Source organism: Herpailurus yagouaroundi, unplaced genomic scaffold, assembly GCF_014898765.1.
Source record: "Herpailurus yagouaroundi ecotype Mexico unplaced genomic scaffold, PumYag 186, whole genome shotgun sequence".
NCBI classification, from domain to species: domain Eukaryota; kingdom Metazoa; phylum Chordata; class Mammalia; order Carnivora; family Felidae; genus Herpailurus; species Herpailurus yagouaroundi.
Window position 1 is genome coordinate 17,037,853 of NW_024412417.1, and position 24,457 is coordinate 17,062,309.

The following is a 24,457-nucleotide window of genomic DNA, read 5'->3' on the forward strand; positions in this document are numbered from 1 at the left end:
CATATGTAGAAGGAAAAAACATTAAACAATAACATGAAGTACAGCAGATTGACAAGTAAATTAAGTTGCATTGTTCTAAGGTTATTACATTTGTGAAATGGGAAATATCAGATGGAAAGTGAAAATTTTGAAATTGAAAGTAGAGGTGTAAAATATCCAGTGTAATGTGAAATGGTACAATATTGATTCAAATTAGTTTTTGATAGGTTAAACATGCATTTTATTATTTTAGAATAACCACTTAAAATATAATAAATTAATAAAAGAGGTCTAGTGTTACAGCAACCAGTTAAAACTGAAGAAGAAATATAGTTTAGAAATCAGTAGAGGAAATAAATGTTATATTAGAAAATATTTGGTTAACTCCCCAAAAGACAACGAAAGGATCAACAGAGGAACAAAAACACAAAATCACAAACGAAAACCAAATATGAAGATGGTGAGCTTGAGCCAAATCATACAAATAATTATATTAAATGTAAGTGAAATTGACATTCAAAATTATAAAAAAGCAAGACCCAACTACAAGTTGTTTATAAAATATGTATATTAAATACAAAGACACACATAAAGTAAAAGTTAAAGAATGGAGAAAGACATGTTGTATAAGCAGTAAAGATAAGAAAGCTGGTATTATTCTCTTAATATTTGTATTAATAACAGTGTTAATATGAAACAGAGGTAAAGGAAAACATTACTTGATAATGAAAGACAAAATTTATTAACAAGACATAGCAATTCTAACTGGGTAGAGATAATAAAGGAGCATCACAATTGATGTAACAAAACCCAACCCAACTAAAGAAAGATATCCACAGCATAACAGGAAAATTTAACACTCCATTCTCAGTAAGTATAGATAAGCATTTGTAAGGATATAGAACATCTTCTCAATACTATTAACCAACTCAACATAATTAGTACTTACAGAACAGGACACCAAAAATCTGCAGAATACACACAGTTTTCAGGTAAACATGAGACCTTCACCACAATAGTCAACATACTGGCATATATGAGTCTCAAAAACATAAATTAAATTAAAAATCAATAACAAGAAGACACCTAAAAACTGCAAATACTTGGAACATGAACAACACACTTCTGAATAGCCAATGGCTCAAAGAAGAAATAGAGACATTTAAAAATATTCTGAACTCAATAGTCATGAAAACACAACAGATCAAAATGTATGGGATACAACTAAAGCTGTGCTTAGTGGTGAACATATAACTCTAAAATGCCTGTACTGGAAAAGAGGAAATGTTCAGAATCAATTGTCTAAATTATCACCTTAAGCCAGGAACATAATTAAACTCAAAGTAATTAGAAAGAAAGGAATAATAAGGATAATGGCAGAAATCAATGAAATAGAAAATAGAAACACTAGAAAAAATGTAAAAGACATAGTGTTTTTAAGACTATGCTTTTTAGGGCAGTTTTGGGCTTGAGAGGAAAGTACAGAAATTTCTCATATAATTTCTATCTGGATACATGCACAGCTTCCCCATTATCAACATCCCCCACTGGAGTGGTACTTCTGTGATATTGAGGTATGTTCCCTCTATCCCTACCTTGTTGAGGGTTTTTATCAAGAATGGATGCTGTACTTTGTCAAATGCTTTTTCTGCATCTATTGACAGGATTATATGGTTCTTATCCTTTCTTTTTTAATGTGGTGTATCACTTTGATTGATTTGCAAATACTGAACCACCCTTGCAGACCAAGAAAAAAATCCTACTTGATTGTCTTAAGTAATTATTTTAATGTACTGCTGGATTTGATTTGCTAGTATTTTGTTGAGAATTTTTGCATCCATGTTCATCAGGGATATTGGCCTGTAATTTTCCTTTTTAGAGGGGTCTTTGATTAGTTTTGGAATCAAGGTAATGCTGGTCTCATAGAATGCATTTGGAAGTTTTCCTTCCATTTCTATCTTCTGGAACAGTTTGAGAAGAATAGGTATTAATCCTTTAAATGTTTGGTAGAGGGGTGCCTGGGTAGCTCAGTCAGGTAAGTGGGTGACCAGCTCAGGTCATGATGCCCCACATCTGGTTCTCTGCGTTCTGTGCAGAAACCACTTTGGATCCTCTGTCTCCCTCTCTCCCTGCCCCTCCCCCACCTCTCTCTCTGTCTCAAAAATAAATAAACATTAAAAAATTTTAAAGTTAAAAATTATTTTTTAAAAAATAAGTGTTTGGTAGAATTCCTCTGGGAAGCCATCTGGCCCTGGACTTTTGTTTGTTGGAAGATTTTTGATTACTGATTCAATTGCTTTGCTAATTATCATTCTGTTAAAATTTTCTGTTTCTTCCCATTTCAGTTTTGCTAGTTTATATGTTTCTAGGAACCTATCCATTTCTTCCAGATTTCCCAATTTGCTGGCATCTAATTTTTCATAATACAGTATTCTTTTATAATTATTGGTACTTCTGTGGTGTTGGTTGTGATCTCTCTTCTCTCATTCATGATTTCATTTGTGTCCTTTCTCTTTTCATTCTGGTAAGTCTGGCTAGGGGTTTATTAATTTTGTTAATTCTTTCAAAGAACCAGCTCCTAGTTTCACTGATCTGTTTTACTGGGGTTTTTTTGAATGTTTCTATATCATTTAATTCGGCTCTAATCTTTATTGTCTTCCTTCTTCCACTGGCTTTGGGCTTCATTTGCTGTTTTTTTTCTAGCTCCTTTAGGTGTAAGGTTAGGTGTGTAGTTGAGATTTTTCTTGCTTCTTGATGTAGACCTGTATTGCTGTATACTTCCCTCTTATGACTGCTTTTGCTGCATCCCAAAGGTTTTGGGCTATCGTGTTTTCATTTTCATTTGCTTCCCTGTATTTTTTTTATTTCTTCCTTAATTTCCTGGTTAACCTATTCTTAGTAGGATGTTCTTTAACCTCCATTTATTTGAGGGCTTTCCAATTTTTTTCTTGTGGCTGTCTTCAAATTTCATGTCGTTGTGGTCAGAAAATGCACATAGTACATGGGTTACAATTGATGAACCAACACTGACACATCATAATTGCCTGAAGTCCATAGTTTACCTTAGGGTTCACTCTTGGTGTTGGACATTCTATGGGTTTAGACATATGGACAATGACATATACCATATTTATAACATCATACAGTGTATTTTATTTTCACCACCCTAAAAATCTGTACTCTGCCAATTCATCCTTCCCATACCCTATCACCAGCAACCACTGATCCTTTTACTATCTCCATAGTTTTGCCTTTTCCAGAATGTCACATAGGTGGAATCATATAGTATGCAGCCTTCTCAGATTGGCTTCTTTCAACTAGTAATATGCATTTAAGATTCCTCTATGTCTTTTTGTGACTTGATAGCTCATTTGTTTTTAGTGTGAATAATATTTGATTTTCTGGGTGTACTATATAGTTTATTCACTTACCGAAGGACATCTTGGTTGCTTCCAAGTTTTGGCAATTATGAATAGAGTCGCTATAATCATTTGTGTACATTTTGTGTGGACATATTTTTCAACTCCTTTGCATAAATACCAAGGAGCATAATTGCTGCATCAGATGGTTAAGAGTATGTTCAGTTTTGTAAGAAACTGCCAAAATGTCTTCAAAAGTAGCTGTACCATTTTGCATCCCCACCAGCAGTAAGTGAGAGCTCCTGTTGCTTCACATCCTCATCAGTATTTGGTGTTGTCAGTGTTCTAAATTGTGACTATTCTAATAGGTGTGAAGTAGTATCTCGTTTTAATTTGCATTTCCCTGATGACATATGACGTGGGGCATCTTTTCTTATGCTCACTTGCCATCTGTATATCTTCTTTGATGATATGTCTGTTAAGGCCCTTGGCCCATTTCTTAATCTGGATTGTTTTCTTTTTTCTGAGTTTAAAGAGTTTCTTTGTAGAATTTGGATAACAGACCTTTAACCAATATGTCTTTACGAATATTTTATTCCAGTCTATTGCTTGTCTTTTCATTTATTATCATTTGCAGAGCAGAAGTTTTTAATTTTAGTGAATTCCAGATTATAAATTATTTCTTTTATGGTTCATGCCTTTTCCCAATGCTGAATGGGTCAAAATGGGGCTGATCCTTAGAAGAAAAAACAAGTCCAGGTTGTGGGTCTTCTAAGCCCATGGTCAATCCTCATCTCCAGCCTTGTTTCTCTGAATTAAAAAATGTCATCAGGAGCAACCAGACCCTTCTCCATCAAATCTGAGAAAATGTTCTGTCAGTAGACATGGTGTCAATTGTCATGTTTTGTCTCCTTGTTTATTCAACCCATGTTTATTGGTGGCTGCTTTGGGCTTGGACACTGTTCGAGTGTTGGGGATATCATCCGAAACAAGAAATAGCCCCTCTCTTCAAAATGGGCATCGGATGAGAAAATAGGAAACTGCAACCATTAAGCCTTACAGAATAATGCATGATAGAATATGACAATATGACAGTACCTAGGAAGTGCCTCCAGCCCAACTCTAAATGGTGGGGATGGGGTGTTGGTGAAGTAGCATCTAGGCTGATGCTAGACAGATGACGGGAGGTGGGTAGATAAAGCAAATTCATCTGCCCTGCGCTAGCAAAATATGACATTGAGACTCCTGGTTTCCTGTGTGGACTTTCCTCTATTGGCATAATATACTGGTTATTTAGAAAGATGTCTCTGATCATTTCGATATCTTATTCTAGAAGTTAAAAACAATGCAATTTAATTTTTAGTAAAAAAAACATTTTTTTCTTTACCAATTGTTATTTGGATAAGCAACAAACATTATATACTACCCCCTTTTTAAAAAGAAAATCTGATATGAAATGTCTTAGTGATGTTTCATTTTTGTTTACTCCTTTCTTTTGTTTCCTTGACCTCTTCTCTTATTAAATTTTCATATTTCACAAAATGTTTTGCTCAATATTAAGTGGTAAAAGCAAACAACAAATACTCAGTAGAATATCATAATTGACTCATGTGACCAGTATCTCCCTAGCATTTCTTAAAGTAAGTAATTATTTTGTCCTTTTTCATAAATGAAAGTACTTTCAAATAGAAATCACTGAGAATTGAGGAAATTTATAATGTTTACTACCTATTCCAAACCATACTTCTTCCTCCAAATGATTTCACATCAAATCTTGTTTTAGCAGAATTCAAAACCTTTCTGAATCATAATGCCTAGCACCGAAAACTTGATCTCTACCAGAAGAAGATAGCTGTAATAAGTGTCACCATTCTTTAGCAAAGGGTGTATAGTAAAGAACACACCTGTCTGTTGGATACTCATTTATTTTAGGTGCCAAGATTGTGCTGAGAATGTGGTGTCAAATAATGCAGACATAGTCCCTGATCTCATGGAACATACATTCTAGCCAAGAGGAGCAACATTAAATAAATAAATGGATAATAAGTACATATATTCATACATTCTCATATATGGAGTTTGATCTGAATCTATCTTCCTGTCACCTCTTACCAGGGCACTTAGCATACCTACTGTTTTCTGATCCCCAGATCATACTAGGAGAATATGATCAGTAAAGTTTTTCAGCATAAAACCTAGAGGATGGTGACATAATCAAGGGGCCTCTGGATTATTTACTATGTATGGCACAGAACCAGGGAGTTGATCTTGCCCTGATATAAGACAGTAAATTGTATTGCTCTCCTGTCAAGTAAAGGTGAAATCACATACCTTCTGGAGTTCTGTGTTCATGGATACCATGAAAACCATATCTGGCCAATAAATAGCTGTGCACCTGGTGTCAGGGGCTGTCTCAAGTTGTTCCAGTAATGGGTCACATTTGAAAAATCACTTGCAACTGGTATGATCATCTAAGCTTTTGAGAACCTTCTGTCTTTTTTTCAGAATTCACATAGTTTGTGCATAAATTAAACGAGTGAGTTGCATGGAGGTTATGATCGCAGGTACTACCCTGGAATCTTTTAAATATTTGGTGGTGATACTTTTCTCTATGATTCCCCCAGAAATGTGATTTTTCTTTGGCTTATTATATATCTTTTACTAGAGAGTTGAAGACTAGGTTTGCGGGAGATTTGTTTTGAGGGGGTCTTTCTACCTCGAAAGCATTGTGAAAATGTCAGGAAGTTAATTAACAGTTGCTGAGTATACCATTCCAACCCTTCACTCAGGAATGGGGGAATTAATCACAGAATTGGTTTGCAGAACCACAGAGTTCTCTGCGACACTAACTCAGCACAGAATTTCAATTTATCACTTGCCTTTGGACCACAGTGGCACTCTGGATCAGAATTAGAATGTTGACAATCACTGGCAAAGACTGCGTACTTTGCTTTGCCCAATATACAATCACCCTGGTAAATAACTACAAGTCCTTTGGAGGAAAAACTGGGGGAAAGAATCAAGTATCTACTAGTGATGCAAGATTCCTCTCTGAGTGCACCTAGGCTCCAGTGCTCTCGCTCGGGCCTAGAAATCAGGTGGGAATCCATGATTTTGTATTGTGATAGCTTAAGTCAGAGCGATTTTCATCACAATGAGAGCTACTCTGGTTGTATAGATTGAGGAAGACCTCAGTGTGTCATCCAGGTGTTACAGTCCTAAGGAGCCTGTGATTTTTAGCCATTTCCAAGGATCTCTGTAGGTCACACTTTCTGTAACCAATTCAGTCCTATCGCCCATTATGAAAATCACCCACCTGACTCTGCTGGTTAAGTTGCTACCTGGCCCCTTTTGTCCTGAAAATTCTTTATTTCCCTTAAATCTTAGAAACCATTTCAGTGTCAGCATCTCCTACTTTCAATCCTGGCCAAAGAGGAGAGTCAATGTAGCATTTAGTGTTTTGATGACAGAAGCGTCTTCTGGGTCTTCTCAGAGACCAATCGTTAGGGAGTGGTTGAGCTAATCATCTTTGATAATTCCACTCCAATATCCTTATCTTTATAACTTCTCAGATTTCTTTTGTATTGCACCTAGGAATTTCTAGCATCTCAACTTCATTCAGTGTAGTCCACCAGTATGACAAGGATTTAATTACCCAAGTGAACAAGTCAGTAGTATCTTTCCCAACTTTTTACGCTAGCACATCAAATGTAAGTCTCTAATGAGCACCTCCACATTGATAAATTATGTCCCTCTCTCTTCCCTGGTCTGACAATCTCAGAATACATGCGTGCACACACAACAACACACACACACACACACACACACACACACACACACTCCACTGGTTCTTGCCGATATAATTTTAAAACAGCCAAATATTGTATTCTTTAAGCACGTAGAATTCCTTTTTGGGTTGACTTCATAACTGCCTCCACCCCCTCCTACCCAACTTCTTTGGCATGCTAGGGTTTCACTCAAGGGGGGGATTAGGAATTAGGGTTAGGGTTAGGGTTTAGGCTGAAGAAAGTTGGTAGAGGTGGATGAAAGAATAGATATCTTTCAAAGCAACTACCTCAGACAAGGTAACTACAGGTAAGGCAATCAAAGGAAGGCATTTTAGCAGATATGTAGGCATAGTAGAGTTTTGGACTCAGGAAATACAGAATAATTCTTCCAAATGTCAAATATACATTTTTCACCATTTCAGTGCTTGAAGCATATACTTCCCCAATCAGTCTCTTTGTTTTCAGGCCATGAATTCACACTAAATTGTAACTCTAGGATCTATAGGATTAGTTTTTACATATGATTGCTTTAATATAGAAGTCTAGCACTCTAGGTACAAGGGATGAGATGTTTGTTAGAACCATATAGAAACTTCAGCTTTCTCAGACTATGCTTTGAGCAAAGGTTCTATTTAATTTATTTAATTTTTTATTTATAAAGTGTTTGTTTGTTTGTTTGTTTGTTTAGAGAGTTTGAGCAGGAGAGAAAGAGGGAGTGAGAGAATCCCAAGCTAACAGTATAGAGACTGATGTGGGGCCTGAACTCACGAACCATGAGATCATGACCTGAACCAAGGTTAAGAGTCAGAAGCTTAACTGACTGAGCCACCCAGGTGCCCCTGAGCTAAGATTTTAAATCTGTAAACCACTCATTTTCTTCCATTATGCTCTCTACTAGAGTTAGAAACAGTTAGCCCACCCCACGTTCTTTACAGTTCCCATCCTCATCATAGTGCGTCATGGCAACAACCACAAGGACCACTGATGTTGCACTTTCATTGGACACTTCATTTCAGTTAAGCACAGGTCACTCTTTAACCCCAGGTTATAGTACAGGTAACACTTGCCCAGTGACGATTATGGACTTCTTGTACCTCATACCCTCCTAACCCAACCAGGTCAGTGGGCGGATCCCAGATATCCTTACTTAATGGTCTGCGAACACTTCTGGCACCAAATGCCACCTAATCCATGGCTCAGTAGCAGTCAGAAGATACCAGGATTATTACATGTTGAAGAAATTATTCAGAGAACCAGCGCTTACAAACATCATGAGCATAGTTCCAAGAGCATGCTATACACGGAGCCTCCAGAATCCACTTTCAGAAAAATTCCCCAGAAATAGCCCATCAGGAGAACAGTTACCTCTGCTGCAAGGGAGGTGGGGTTTCATACAGATTTTGTGTCTTCAGCTTGAGAATGACACGACTGTAGCCATGACTGGGTCATGATCTGATGTCAGATCACCATCTGTTATCCCAGGATCAGAGAGACAGTGTCACACCAGCAATTACTGTTCCAGCAAGTCTCAAGTCTCTCCCATGTACTCGGTGGCAATTCCAAAAGTCTAATAGGAGCTTCTGATTGGTGGAGCCTAAATTGTATCTGGGATTCCAGGTACAAGGATGTTTGGGCAAAGCAGACTTTCAGTCTTTCAACTTGAGCCTACAGGTAAAATCTCTGGGAAGAGAGGTGAACGTATGATGAGCTGGCGTCTGGAACGGTGCCTGTCAGGCTGGGGAAAGCACCTCAGGTAGTGACTGGCATGCGGCCAGTGCTCAATAAAGGTTTGTACTCGTTTTTCTTCTCTCAGTTTAAGCACCGTATCTTTAGGCCATTTTTATCTATCCAGACCAGGTTAGATTCCCTGGTCATATCATATGCTCTCTGGACTCCTAGAATTTCTAAACTCTTACCTTATTTGTAATTATGCTATAAAAGCTCCATGAAAGCAGAAACCAAGTATCTCTCTGTGTAATACATCACGAGGGCCTAGGATGGTGGTCGGCTAATAACAGCTGCACACTAAACGATTATGAATTTGGTTGAATTGACAGAGGCTTTGTCTCATTCTCAAGTTAGATTTTTAATAGCATGTTATGGTGTCTTAAAGATATGAAACAATAAATCTCCATGTTTCCGAGTTTCATATCTTATTGAACCAACGAGGTACATGGCTAAGAAAACTTATTTTTATTTTTTAATTTTTTAAAAAGTTTGTTTGTTTATTTATGGAGAGTGTGGGAGGAGCAGAGAGAAAGGGTGAGAGAGAGAATCCCAAGCAGGCTCTGCACTGTCAGCACTGTGCAGCACAGATGTGGGACTCAAACTCCCGAACTATGAGATCATGACCTGAGCAGAAACCAAGAATCGGCTGCCTAACCAACTGAGTTACCCAGGTGCCCCCAGAAAATTTATTTTTTTTTTTATTTTTTTTCAATGTTTTTTATTTATTTTTGGGACAGAGAGAGACAGAGCATGAACGGGGGAGGGGCAGAGAGAGAGGGAGACACAGAATCGGAAGCAGGCTCCAGGCTCCGAGCCATCAGCCCAGAGCCCGACGCAGGGCTCGAACTCACGGACCGCGAGATCGTGACCTGGCTGAAGTCGGACGCTTAACCGATTGTGCCACCCAGGCGCCCCCAGAAAATTTATTTTTAAAATATCTCTAGCTTCTTTCTAGCTATTGAGGCTGAAATATCAAAGTGAGATCTTTAAATTGGAATATTATAACGTTTCATGTATAATACATGTAAAATAGCCTAAAGTCTGGCCCTTGACTGCCCTAACTTATCGGAATTCCATCTAATTTTCTAGCTATGTGTAACGTCTTGGTGATAACTTTATTAGAATAACAAATTCTTAGGCCAGATTTTCCATGGTTTTAATTCTGCTTTTGTCCTTGCATTTTGGGTAGGTATAATTAGCCCTGGTGTTATATGGTACTATGGCTAGTATGGAGGGAAGCCTGAAAGGAATGACATTCAAAGGTTTATTTCGTTTTCTAGAGTCCAGACCATAGAGTGGTTAAAGGTCTCTGTTTGAATTCTGGGTCTTGTCATTTATTATGTTCATAGGCAAATTCCCATATTTCACCAAATCTAAACCATAATTGATATCACTGAGAAAGAATAGAAGCATTCCAACTTCATGAAGTTAAAATGTGGACTATTTTATCTTAGAACTGACATATAATACTCAGTCCCTTGACTTTTAGGTCTTCCTCCTAGTCTCACCAACTGGACTACTGCCTGGCTCACAACTATCTACCCCTCCCATTCTCTGGGAATGGCTGGAATAGCAAATGTAGGACCCAGGGGACATCTATCCCATTAGATGACTTTGCCTGCTCCTCACCGTTAGTTGGTCTTGGGTAGACACTTAATCCAAGTTCGTTGGATGGTGGTTTCTCCCCAGAAATTTGTTTTACTGACATTAGCTTTATTTTCTGTATTTTAAAATGTATTTTTAAATTTTTGGAAAACAATATTAGAATAATATTTCACCTTTCAGTTTTGAGGAGTACCAGCCAGGTATATTGTAGTGTCCCTCAGGTTGGGTTTGCTTGATATTTTCTCACGATAGGACTAAAATTGTAGGTTTTTGGAAATAATTCCACAGAGATAAGGTGCCCTTAACACATCATATCAGAAAGTAAAACATATCCACCTGGCATCACTGATGATGTTAATTTTTATCACTTGCTAAAGTTGGTGTCTGTCAGAATTCTCTATTATAAAGTTGCTCTTTTTTCCTTTTCATGGTTTTTTCTTTGAAAGCAAGTCACTAAGTTCTCTGGGCATTTTAAAGCCAAAAGAAATGGGGGGCTGGGAATCCTTAGACTCTGCAGGTTGTAGAGGAAGGCTATCTATAAGGTGGGAAAATAAAACTGACACAAGAGAAAGATGTTGATGAGAAGTGGGGAGACTCATGACAGCATTTCTACCCTCTAAGGATCACAGAAGCTCCTGCCTTCTGGAGATTCTATTTTGTACCATTATTATGCCAGAAAATCTCCCTTTTCATCTAAACAAGCTTAGGTTGGATTTCTATATGTACAACCAACAGGATGCTAAGTAACATATTATCTCAATGGACTGCTCTGAGAGTTAAGTGATAAGTAGTGTGCAAAGTGAATGTCTACCCAGAGTGAGACACATAGAGGTACCTGATAATACTTGAGACTCTGAGATCATATCTTAAGAACATTTGTTACTAGAGCACTGGACTCAATGAGAAGTGAAGAGTTGCACCTGTATCAAGACCTTGCTGCTTGTTCAATAACTAAGTAATGTTTATATTGGATTTAGAGGCAAATAAAGAGCAGCCTGATATTTGAAGTACACAATTATTCACATTCTTCTTCCCTGAGGAAAGGGCCATCAGAGCTAAAGTCTGTTAGTCAAGAGGCATCGTCGATTCACTAATACTATGAGCATTTAAAAAAATTTTTTTAATGTTTATTTATTTTGGGGAGAGAGAGAGACAGAGTGCAAGCAGGGGAGGGGCAGAGAGAAAGGGAGGCACAGAATCCGAAGCAGGTTCCAGGCTCTGCTGAGCTGTCGGCACAGAGCCTGACACGGGACTCGAACCCACAAAGCACAGGATCATGACCTGGGCTGAAGTCAGATGCTTAATGAACTGAGCCACCAAGTGCCCCATTGTGAGCATTTTTAATGTCCCATGACGATTACCTAGAGCAGTGTTTGCCTTGAAGTACAGAGAGAGGGGGAAATGAACATTTATATCTTGAGTACATATCATTAGTTGATCTGCTATGACATTTATCTATAAAATGAAAGAATAATTTGGGCATTAGTGACTTTGGTTTACTCTCATTTAATTCTCCATATTAAAAATTATTGTTTTACAATGGGAAAATACCTATCAAGAAGATAAACTTTTAATAGCTCCTCAACGAAGCTATCTTGATATTTCCTTCCCCTTAAAGAACTCAGGTATGAATTACTTTACATTCTTAATTTAGTTCTGGTTTTCTAAAAGTTAATTACCAGTGCCCAACAGTCTAAAATGGGCAGGCTGTCTCCATGTAATAGAAGCAGAGTGGGCTGAGTGGTCAGTGCCAGTATCTGGAAACATTAGAGACACTTGGTAATGTGGCATAGATCATACTGAAGGAATTGCAACTTAGAGAAATTTGGTAAGAAAAAGTAAAGGTCAGAAGAAGGGGCTAAAAAGAGTTGTCCCCAGACTAAATAGTGGAATAGGCAAAAATCTATATCCCGTGCCATGCTACCTCCAGCATGAGCCCTGGCCATCTTTTCTCCACTTCCTGAAATCAGAGGACCTAAGGCTGATCCCTTACACCCCATGAGTCTTCTCGTTTCAGGTCTAAATATTCATTTTCCCCTTATAATCCATTCATGCTTTAGCAAGCATCTGTTGAACACTGAGGATGATACAAATGCACACATGTATAAATCTGCCATATTCCCAATCCTCTGTGAATTTGTGGTTCAGTAGGGAAGGAAAAGGCATATAGATAACTAAAACCAATGGGAGAGTGGTGTAAAAGAAGGAGAAAGAACTACAGAGTAAAATAAAGAAGGACTAGGAAAAGAAAGGAGTAATAATCAGAGGTGTGGATTACAAAGATGTGCTATGACAAACGCTGTGAGTTCCCAGAACACCGTGTGCAAAAAAGTTGATGAGGAAGAAGTTAAGGAAAAGATCTCAGATTTGATGATTTTAATCTAACTATAAAATGCACTTTAAATAAAGTGATTCATGGATCACATTTGTTTATTCACAGACAAATATTAAGAGGTAACAAGTGAATTGTGTGGGCTTGGGGATAAGTAAAGAGAAAAGCGGTGACAATCATTTATGTAAATAATTCTAACAGTGATCCATATGAAAGGCATAATATATTTATTATAGGAAGAACAGCATTTCTCCCATATACTTGGACTGGAGGAAAAAGAGAGAAGGCCCACTGTTATCAAACATGTTACATAATATTAAATGATAAGTCAAAAAAAGAAAGAATGAGCTTCAAGAATATGGAGAATGTTGAATCAATATAGTATATACCTGAAACTCATACAGCATTGCATATTGATTATACTTCAATTAAAAAAAAAGTATATGGAAAATGTCCTTTTCCTGTAGAGACAGATTGTGGACTGGAGGCCTCAGCTGACTGGAGTCTCATTCAAAAACTTTAATGAGTGGCACTACTTTGGAAACAACCAGGGTCCTGAAATAAAGATGAAAAGGCAACGAAAAGCAGGCTAACTGCTACCCTTAGGCAGGCAAATCAAAGCATCTGAGCCTAAAAAAAGATAGGAAAAATCACTTCAAACCTTTATTATTCTTTTGCTCATTTCTGAATAACTCAAACCAACTGATATCCCACCAGGGGCTTGCTGTCCTTTTTTGCCTATGAAGAAAAATAGCTGTAGCAGATATCTATTATTTCTATCTTGCAAGCATCCCCTACCCCTTCTTCTGCTGACTGGATACTTTCTTGTTGAGAGGTTTCTTCCCCCAGAGGATGCACAAGGTTATGCGTGCAACCTAGGGTATCCGACCAGAGCCCTTTGTCAAAGATTGATCTGCTCATCAGAGCACAAGGTCTGCTTTCTTTGTAAGATCGAAACCTTTGTCATCTGGGTAGGGCTGGAAGTGCACAATGGGCACAGTCTGATGGAGAATGGAGCCAACACAGAAGGCAACGCTGACAGGAGTGAGAGAAACATATTCTTGCTGGTGCTGTTAAGCCACGGTTCATTCCTGTTACCCCCTGTTCTTCTGACTTACACGGCCCAGTGCATTTTCTTTGTTGCCTAGGTTAGTTAGTGTTGAGTTTCTGTTATTTGCTATTAAGAGTCCTGAATGCAATGTTTTTGAATTACATTTTTCATGGGAAATCGAAATGTGAACTTTCAAATCATAATTTGCCCCGTCCGTGATTATGTCTAGGGTGCATGCTGTAGCATAGAGATCTTCAGACCATCATAACCACCTTAAGACTAACGACTGAGAAAGGAAGAAGGAAAACCACTGGGCTGAAGATGAAGTATATTTTTCATCTTCTTTTATTGCCTCAGAAACAAATGGGTGAATTGTATTGATGCCCTAAGGAAATTCCATTTTTTTCTTCCCAGTTAATCACTCATGGAAAATTAGGAAAACGCTGTCGCCATTTCAAAGTGGCTCTAGTCCTGGAGATGACATCTATTGGAGACATGCCTTATTTATTTGTTTATTTATTAAAAATTTTTTTTTCAATGTTTATTTATGTTTGAGAGACAAGAGTGAGTAGGGAAGGGGCAGAGAGAGAGGGAGACACGGAATCCGAAGCAGACTCCAGGCTCCGCTGAGCTGTCAGCACAGAGCCCGACATGGGGCTCTAACCCATGAACTGTGAGATCATGACCTGGGTGGAAATCAAGAGTTGGACATTTAACCAACTGAGCCACCCAGGCACCTCACTGGAGACATGCTTTAAGGGAAGAATGGATCAAGAAACTGAAAACTAGGCAGTAAAAGATCAAACATTAATTGATCATCTATTTTGGGCTGGACAGGACCCTAAATTTTAAATAGGACGGCAAGGAGGAAACTTAGGAGGGAGGACAACCGTTTATTCAAACAGACATGTACCGTCACAGTTCTGTGAAAAAGCACATCCATGTTGGTAGCTTAGTGGGGTTAGCAAAACCCCACTGATTTGTAACAATAGCAAAAAAAAGTAACCTTAGCAAAGAAACTGAACCGTGAGATGTTATAAAGTACATTCCAAGTGAAAACATTGCTCTTAGAAGATTCTCAGTAAATTCTCTGAATAAATGAAGAAACGAAATTTATCACTCCCACAAAACACATGAAATCTAAACTATGAATGCACAGAAAGAAATCAGGCAACAAAACAAAACCCCCAAACCCCCAAAACTCCCAGTCGGTAATTTTCAATTTTAGGCACTCCACGGAGAATACTTTCTAAATTTCCTCAGCCTGTATCTCAGGTAAAGCTATTGATTCAGGGGAATAAGTTACACAGAAACCAAGGGAGTTTCTAGTTTGGCAGGCTCTGGGTTAATAATTAAATTAAATTAAAAATTATATTATGACTCCAGGTAAAAGATGAGCATCTCTGAACGTCAACGTTTTCATCTGTCAAACCAGAACAATGATTCTTTTATAAGATATCTGTGAGGCGGGTGAACCAAAAAGGCGGGAATCTGACCCAGGAAACATTTGTAACTTTCAGTTTAAGGGCGGAAAGATTTCAAAAGTAGACTGTCAGGAATGAAGGTAGCATATACTGGAAACGAAGAGCAGGGAAATAGTTAATTTGCAGGTGCGGCGGCTCTGAGAGAATCTGAGGCTGAAAGTGCTGGATGCTCAGGAGACCAAGGGAGACACATCGTGGCCCGAACTTGACAGCAGGACTGGAACCCTCGTTCGGCACGGTTACCAAAAGGCCAGGTTCCGAGTCAGGCAACAGAACCTAGCCGTCTCCAGTTTGCACCCTTTTCTTTGCTCAAATTAAAGCCGGGCTGGTGGAGGGAGGATGGAGGTAGGACAAGCGGTAAAGAAATTATAGTTCGGGTAACAAGAACAACGAAGCCAACAAGATCAGGATGGGTGTCAGCGACTACAAAAAACCCGCAGAAAGAGGAGTGAGCAACGCCGCGAGAACAAGTTTTCCCGTTAGCAGGTCTTTCCAGAGCCCCCTTCAGCCCGCCCCACGGCTCCCCTCTCTGGGATGTTGACCGTCACCCTTTCCTCCTCCTAACAAAGCCAAGCATCCATAGAAACTTATTTTTCTCCAAAAGTCTGAGCCAATTTCGTTGTGGCGGAGGTTTTCATCACTGTAACCCAACTTTCCTCCGTTTCTTTGGCGAGATGTGAAATTAAGGCTGCCCGGCAGGCGGGAGCCCCAAATCCCGGCAGCCTAGCGGGGGGGGGGGGGGGAGCTGTGAGGGAGGCGCCGGGGTGCAGCTAAGAGTGCGGGCCGGGGGGCCTGGCAGGACGCGCGCTCCGGTCCCCTCGCCGGCTGCGAGCGCAGGATCCCGAGCGCCGGGCGGCGGGGACGCGCGTGGGAGGGGGGCGCTGGCAGCCGGAGCCGCGGTTTCCGCAGGAGCTATTTTTAGCGGCCGCGTTGTCCCTCTGGTTCCCCCGCTTCCGAGGTGGTAGCCTCCCGCTCGCAGCCGCCAGTGCCCGGCCGCTTTCCGCCTCCCCCGCCGCTGCTCGCGCTTGGTAGCGTCCACGCAGGCAGGTCCGGAAACTGAGCATGTGTGGAAGCGCTCGGCGGCCTCGGCGGCGGCGCGGGCAGAGCCGGGCTGCGTCAGGCTGAGCCCATTCACCGCGCGGCCGCAGGAGCGCAGCGCCGGCGCCGCGCCGCCCAGCCCCGCCGAGAGGGGCGCACTCGCCGCCGCGGGGCCCGCCGCCGCTCACCGCAGCCCCCTCCTGGCGACCCGCAAGTAAGTTTGTAAGGTGGTTGGGCGGTGGGGCGAGGGCTTGGCGTCCGGGGGAGCCCAGGCTGGCAGGCGGGAGGCACGGTTGGCCGCTGGCCCCGGTGCCCGGCGTCCCGGCGTCCCGGCGAGCCGCTTGGCCAATTTGATAGCGGGCGGCCACTGGGATGCTGGAGCAGGGGGGACCGGCAAAGCAGGAGGGCCGAACCGACTCTGGCGGGGGCCGAGGGGCCCAACTTGGGGAGAGGGAAGGACCGCGCGGTGAGGGAGAGGATCGGGCAGGCCGGGAAGGCGGGCTGGTGTGGGATGGAGAGGCTGGGTTTGGGATGCGGGCGCCCCGCCGAGAAGAGCCGCAGAGGGAAAGCGGGGTGTCTCCGGGGGGTTAGGGTGGGATGAGCGTGAGAGCGCAGTATGGGGGGCATGGTAGGGGGTGAGCGTGTCCAGGTCGGAGCGGCAGAGGGAAGATGGATGAAAACTGGGGCGCGTGGAAAGCGGATTTGAACGAGAGCAGAGGACGCAGGTGGAAGGGACAGTAGGTTCCGGAGAAACGAGTAGACCCGGATAATTTGGGGGAATTAGTGCCAGGTTGAGGGCGATATAATGATGGTGAGAGGCAGCCTTGAATCGAGCTCTTTGGAGTGAGTGAGTATGCGAGGCCACATGTTGGGAACCGTCTGGAGAGAGAGGATGGATGCAGAAAGTGGCCTGGAACGGCCAGCTGGAAAATCGTTGAGGGATTTGGGTGAAGGGGAGGAGGGCAGCGGTGCAGAGATCGGGTGGAGGAACTGGGCTGCTGCTGGAGCCAAAAGGCTCAGGAAGGGGTTGGAGGCTACGTGCGGTCCGCCTGAATACTGACTTAGTAGCGGTTCTCTGAGGTTCACTTGCACCCCAGGCTCCTCCTCCTCCTCCTACCTGGCTTGGTCCCAGGGCGGCTTGCTTTAGGCGAGCTAGTAGGAGATTTGGACAGATAAGGCAGCCGGGAAGGTAGTCATTTGCACGGGAACTGCCAGGGCTTCCCTTAAGTGGTTCCCGGCACCCTGGGGATGTAATGTAGAGTCGGAATGTGTGTGTTGCAGGGCGGTGGAGAGGAGTGGTCGCTTCTGGGCCAAAGGAATCCGTGTTCTGGCCCGGGAGGTGAGATGTTTTGGGCTGGGAAGTCAGGCAGAAGTCTGCGGCGTGCAACTCGCGGCGGGGCGTGTGTGCGCGCGTGTGTGCGTGTTGCCTGCCCAGGGTCGCGTCTGTTGCTGCAGTCTGTTTCCATGACGAGGAGATCCTGGGATCCACAGGCAGCACGGGGAGGGGATTAAGGGAAACGCGTTTTCCTACCTCTCTTCTATCTCCTTTCTCCAGGGTCACATTCTTCGCTCGTCCAATGATGCGCCTTTCTAACCTCTCCCCCTGTCGTCGCACACCCCAAACCTGGCGCGGGTCTAGTCCTATGATTTGGTATCCCGAGGAGGAGGCGGCAGTCCCTTATGTGCGGGAGGGTATCCTAGGAGTCCCCGTGATTCAGAGAGGCTCCTGAGTCCTCGGGTCCTTACCTGGGGCGTCGCTCCGGGGGTCCGCAGTTCACTCTGCTGCCCCTGCAGGTGACGCGGTGATGTTGCCCCACGGACTCCGGAAGCGTGATGGCTACAAATGGCCTTTGGGGCCCGAGAATCCCTGCAGAGTGACCAACACTCGCAGGTTTTCGAGAGCAGGGGTCTTCCCTGGGTTCCCCGTGTATAAATGTAACTTAACAAGAAAAAGACCAGATTAATAGAATAAACCAGCATCTCACTCAAAAGGCTTTATGCAAAAACGCCTCTTTCACTAGGAGAGATTTCACCCACCAACTGCAAGAAGGGAAAGAGCTTCTGCAGCGTACAGGGTGGAAATCTGGGGTGGGGGTGGGGGGAAACAGGAGCTGTCATCATGTCCGTGGCTTCTCCGACTCCATCCAGCTTGCTTTGCTCTGTCGTCGTTGCCATATTTTTAGAGAGGCTTTACCGGACGTGGGGAAATGAGGATGAAGGTGACTCTTGCAACCTGTGTCACCTGTGAAAGGATCAAAAGAAGAAGAGTGACCATTGTGCCTATGGTCTGTGGCTATCTAAGAGGGATGGGTTCTGACGTTGTTGTGCAACCATCAGAAATAGTTCCCACATCCACAATGCAGGGGGGAGACTCAGATGACGGGCAGTGAGAATTCTCCAAGAAAGTGATAAGGCTCATGGTGTAGGTTGTCACAGGGTGATCACTGACCCATGGAGGCACACAGCAAAAAGGACAGCAAGCTTCTAATGGTCAGGCCACATATTCCATGTGACCATGGCTTTCTCAGTTTCTAGCATAGTCCTTTTGAAATATGTCCATGATTCTGGCATCTGAAAGGTGGAGAGTTGAATAAAGACTTAATGATGTCAGTTTTCACTTCTATTACTGTCCCCCCCCTTTGATGATTATTATTAGAACATGTGGTGAAGATAAAATAAATTATTTTTAGCCATTAGTTCTCCCTGAAGTGCTGTTCAGATAAAACATAACCTTATATGTTGGCCTATTTTGTTTGTTTGTTTGGGGATCAAGGAGAAGTGATTATTGGGCAAATTGATTTTGGAATCAAAGCTAGGCAGAATTCAGGCACCGGAACATCTTATAAGCATGTGGAGGTGAATTCTTCATTTATAGAATGTTTAATTTAATGTGCAATGAGAAAACCCTTCCCTCTCTACCCTTCATCTCTTGCATTGGAAATACAGAGGATTGTACCCTTGGGCTGGTTCTTAGTCCTCAGAAGCACATTTTGACTATACTTTTCCTGGAGGATTGTTTCCTAAACCCAAGTATTCTTTAAGAAATAGTCAGTGGAGGGGCGCCTGGGTGGCTCAGTCGGTTAAGCGTCCGACTTCGGCTCAGGTCATGATCTCACAGTTTGTGAGTTTGAGCCCCACGTCGGGCTCTGTGCTGACAGCTCAGAGCCCGGAGCCTGCTTCACATTCTGTGTCTCCCTCTCTCTCTCTCTGCCCCTTCCCTGCTCATGCTGTGTCTCTCTCTGTCTCAAAAATAAAATAAACATTAAAAAAAATTTTTAAGAAAGAAATAGTCAGTGGAATCTTTGCTTCCCTGAGGTAAAGGCATTTAAAAAAAATGGTGAAATGGTTTGATGAGGCAGAACTAAGAGAAAAATGTTAGTCAACATGGAAGAAGAGAAATCACCTTTTACCTCAGGGCATCTTACTGATAAGCTTAGAGCATTGGTTTCCAGCACAGGCAATTTGGCACCCACTCCCCCAGGGTCCTCTGGCAACGTCTGGAGAGAGGTTTTGGTTGTCACAACTTGGGGAGAGGGGTGTTTCTGGCATCTCATGGGCAGAGGCCAGGGGTGTTGCTAACATTCTGCAACACACTGGGTAGTCCCCAGCAATCAAGAATTACCCGACCCCAAATGTTAGTAGTGCTGAAGTTGAAAAACCCTGGTTTAACACAAGACATGATTGGAATTAAGAGCAATTCTTGTTAGGATGCTTTCATATATTCCTGTTGGAATTTCTCTTGAAAAGCAGGACCTGTTGATACTAAGAGGCTTTCTTTGCAAAATGGCTCCATGTTCTAAAATACTCATTTTAAGGGAAATTAAGGAGGTTTCCCTTTAGCAGGGCTTCTTTTCAGCCTTAAAAAATAATCCTGACATGTATTAGGAATGTCTACAATGATACGTTATATAGCATGCCTATGAACTGAGTAAACGTTTTTGATGAAAGCAAATTATAAAATTGTTTAGCTACTGTATTTCTCACTGAACTTGTTTGGTAATTCTCCTTTAACATACATAGTTACATTTTTTTTTTTTAATTAAAGTTAATTTAAGGCTGTAACTAGTAAGTTCTTCGTGTAATGACGGATTGAACAGAATCAGAGAGAAAAAATGTTAAATGAATATTTATTAGATGCCTCATAAAATATTCCAAAGTGAAACCTTAGTATTGGTAGACATCTGTGCAGGAAGGTAGGAATCCCATATAATTTTCATGTATTTAGTTTCAATTTTAAATCGACAGCACGGCACGTATTGAGAAACAAACCTTCCTAGCCCGTAGCACAATAGTCTGCCTAGAGAGAAGGAACAATGGCTTCCACTCATAAATGTAATAAGATCAGGGAAGAGTTCTAATATCGCCTGTGTGCGGGAACTCAGAACACTTACTAGGTAAAAGCTTTGTCATTATTACACCCAGGCCTAGAGAAACTAAAGAGATTTGGTCACTATATCTACCTTCTGGCCCTGCCCTCCCCCTTTTGTTTGGTGATTGGTTGGTTGGTTTCAGAATTCATTCTCCATAGATTGTCATTAGGACTGCTTACTTCCCTTCTTGTCCTAATAACCATTTCCTTCACTCTCGGCCATTGCGATCCCTCAGTCCCTCAGGAGTTTGCGTAGCAGAAGAGACTTCCCATTCCTGCTAAATCTCTGGGGCACCCCATAATCCCTCCTTTTCTCGTGTGTGTACAAACACAAACAGCTCCTTCTGGATTCCATGTGGAATAGACATTGGTGTCTCTTTTGGAAAAAGGCAGTTGGAGAGCCCTTGTTTTCCACAAAGGCAACCTCTGTGTCTCTGGTTGCATGTTTAAATTGCTTTTTCAGTTGTTTGTTTAATTGCTGTTAGGAAGGCTTCCTCTTTCCCAAGGGAATGGTGAAAGAACCAAGGAAAATAGGACTTCATTTCGAGCAACACTGATGTTGGTAGAGTGTGCCTATCTTTGGACTATATGAAAGCTCACAAACCTGATTTGAAACAGTGAGTATTACATATTATAAATTCAACAAGCATTTGTAAATTCAACGGTAGCAAGTTCTACTCTAGGCACTGGGACTGTTGCATTTGCGAGGTCAAGCTGCCTTGTGCATTGCAACCAGTTTCAAAACAAAGTTCATTCAGAGACTATGCATATATTCTATTTATATCTTTAACACTCTGTAAAGAATAAAGGCAGGATGGTTATTCATTTTCATGAAATTGGGAGCAACTATAGAGATACAGCTTAATCTGTGAAAATACTTCTGAACATGGTGAAATGTAGAAGGCAGAAGAAATATTTAAAGTGGAGACTTACATGGATCTCTATATAGACTAGACAAGGGGTGTGAGCGATTTGAGGTGAAAGGGGTCAGTTCTTGTCTCCCTTTGCCTTTTTGTAGGAAGTGGTTATTGATTTTGTTTGACATCTGAACAAGGAGAAATGGTTTCCTTCCCTGCAGTTACTTGTTGAATAGATGTGTGGTCTTTTATACTGCTGATAGTCATGGTGGTAGAAGGCAGTGGGGCGGCTGGTATGATGGTTAGAATGAAGCAGAATTTGAAATCAGTTCTGTCCTAATGTTTGCAACAAAGGCTTTGTATACACACCTTCAAAGATAGAGCATGCCATGTGACTATTTTGAGGTGACTAATAGAAAGATTATAGAACTGAGCATTTTTGCTGTTCTGTGTACTAGGTAATATGTATGCTTTGTTTGGGGGGAGAGGGAAATGAAATAATATGGTGGCTCCATTACTTATAAATCAACTTGCTGGTCCCTGTGGCATGTCAGTTACTGTCCCAGCTAGAAGAAAAGTAGTGTGAGGGGAGAGAATTTTATGAAACACCATAAGTTGCCTTTGCTGAACTCAACAACAACAACAACAACAACAACAACAACAACAACAACAACAAAAGTAGGATTTTAAAATTTATGCTATGGTAAAGGCAAAGAGAGTTTCTGCTTTTTATTTCTTTTTGTTTTGTTTATTATTGTTAAGGATGAGTGATAGCAATCCATGAAATAGGCAACCTGCCTGTGGAAGGTTTTACTTTTGTTTATACATGCTTATCCATCTTAAGAAACAGATAGCCCAGAACATCTCCTGAGGCTTTCAGCCTTCATTATAAATAGCATGTCTCTTCTAACTCTGGAATATTTATTATGTAATGTCATTTAGAATCAGAATACTGGGCTAAGTTGATACTGATAACAATCCTTTCTAATTTTGTGATTTAGAGTTGTCTCTGTCCTCTTAAAGAAGGTGAAAGAGACTTGGCTGTTTGTCTTAGGAGCATAGTCACGAGGACATGATGCTACTTGACATTGGACCCCACTGACCAAAACATAGATCTCAGTCTTCTAGATTGTGAAGCTTGATTTTAACAATTTTGATTTGAACCACTGCTGTAACTGGGCTGAGAATCAGTTGATACATTTGGAAAAGACCAGCTGCTGAACCAGAATGCTAGCCACACATTACGAAGAAACATCTACAGCAGTTTAGGGTCAAGAACTTTGCAGCCAGATCTGGCCCTTCTACTTAGTAGTTTTGTGACTTTAGATACTTTTTCTTTTTTTAACTTCCTGGAGCTCTGACTTCCTCATTTTTGAAATGGTGATAATTTTTTTTTTTCTGTGAAGTTCATGATAAGATTAGAAGAAATATTTTTAAAGTGGAAGTACCTATTAAATAGTGGTGGTGGTGGTGGTGCTTATACATCCTTCTAGTGCTAGAATTTAAATGGCTACTGTCCAGGGAAGGAGGCAGAGGTTGAATAGAGTCAGAAGGGTCATTGGTGAGCAAAGGGAGATGGAAAAGGACGATGAGGTAGATCATAGATTAGGAAGGGATGTTAGTGATGAAGTCATCTGATGTCTTCTTTTGACTGATGAGGTCTTGGGGATTCAGGATTATGAAGTGGCTTGTTCAAGTTCAACGGTCAGTGCATCATTTCAGCTGAATGTACATTTTTTAAAGTTTCTAACCAAACTTTCTCTACCTTAACAGCATACTTATTTTCTTGGTTAAATCCATGTTTCTTCTATTTATTTAAAAATGCTTATGTATCTCAAGAACCTCTCTTTTCAGTTGTTATGTTCCAGGTCTTCTATAAGCAACAAAAGCCATCAATGGATCTCTAATTTAATTTGTGTAGTTCATCTCAGCTGTTCATGTACATGATCCAAATGATCAAGTACATCTTTACTTTTTTCCTCATTGGGGTGAACATAAGTAGAATTTTGGGTAAAGATATCTAAGAACCAAAAATACCACTATGAATAATGCTCTTCAACTAGGTTATATATATTAATGACCAGAAAATTGAAGATTGGCCCTTTTGGTGGTTCTGTTGCTAAGGTCATAGTTTTGCTGTTGTTTTAAATCAGTTCAGTGCTGTTGCCATTGTGGCTTCTTGAAGAGTTTCAGATTCAATAACAATGTAAAAACCAATATGCATTAGAGGTACTTTGTAAATCGTAAGTTATATTATGTATGCTGTCTTATTTGTAATTATGGTGAAGGTATATAATCAGTTTGCAATAATGAAAGCCTTAAATGTAGAAGGCAGGATGGACAGTAAGCTTGAAAGAACATTCCCTTTAGAATCAGACAAACCTGAATTCAAATCTCTATTTTTTAGTTAGTAGCTGTGAAAACTTGGCCAAATTATTTGGCTTTCCAGTTTCTCCTATCTTTTGAGAATCACATCTATCAGATACCAGATTAGGAGTATGATTCTCGTTATTGACTAGGTGAGATATAAGCAGATAAAGATCTTATTAGCATGATACCAAGCACCCTTTGTCCTTGTACACTGCTAATTCTACTGTAGTTCAGCTATGCCCTTGAAGATGAGTGTTTGCACTTGAATCAGTTCAGATTCTTTCACTGCCAAGAATCAGAAAACCTGATTTCAAGTGGCTTGAGGAAAAAATAAAAAAGAAGGTCTTCATAACTATGTAACTGAGTGGAGGAGGGGACTGTGTTTCTAGATTTGACCTGATCCAGGGTTCATAACCATCTGACAAGCTCCTTGTTTTCCCATTGCAGTTTCTTAGCTCCCCGTCTTGAGTGCTGGCTCCATTTCTGACAGACTTTCT

The 24,457-nt window shown here is 41.2% G+C and overlaps 1 protein-coding gene across 1 annotated transcript in view; it reads left to right on the plus strand.

The window, feature by feature from the left end:
• The first annotated feature begins 16,485 nt into the window (after positions 1 to 16,485).
• OXR1 (oxidation resistance 1) overlaps positions 16,486 to 24,457 on the plus strand; it is a 464,297-nt gene continuing 456,325 nt past the window's right edge. The window contains exon 1 of the mRNA XM_040494233.1: positions 16,486 to 16,578. The gene's annotated coding sequence lies outside the window, so the exon portion shown is untranslated. The remainder of the gene's footprint in view (positions 16,579 to 24,457) is intronic.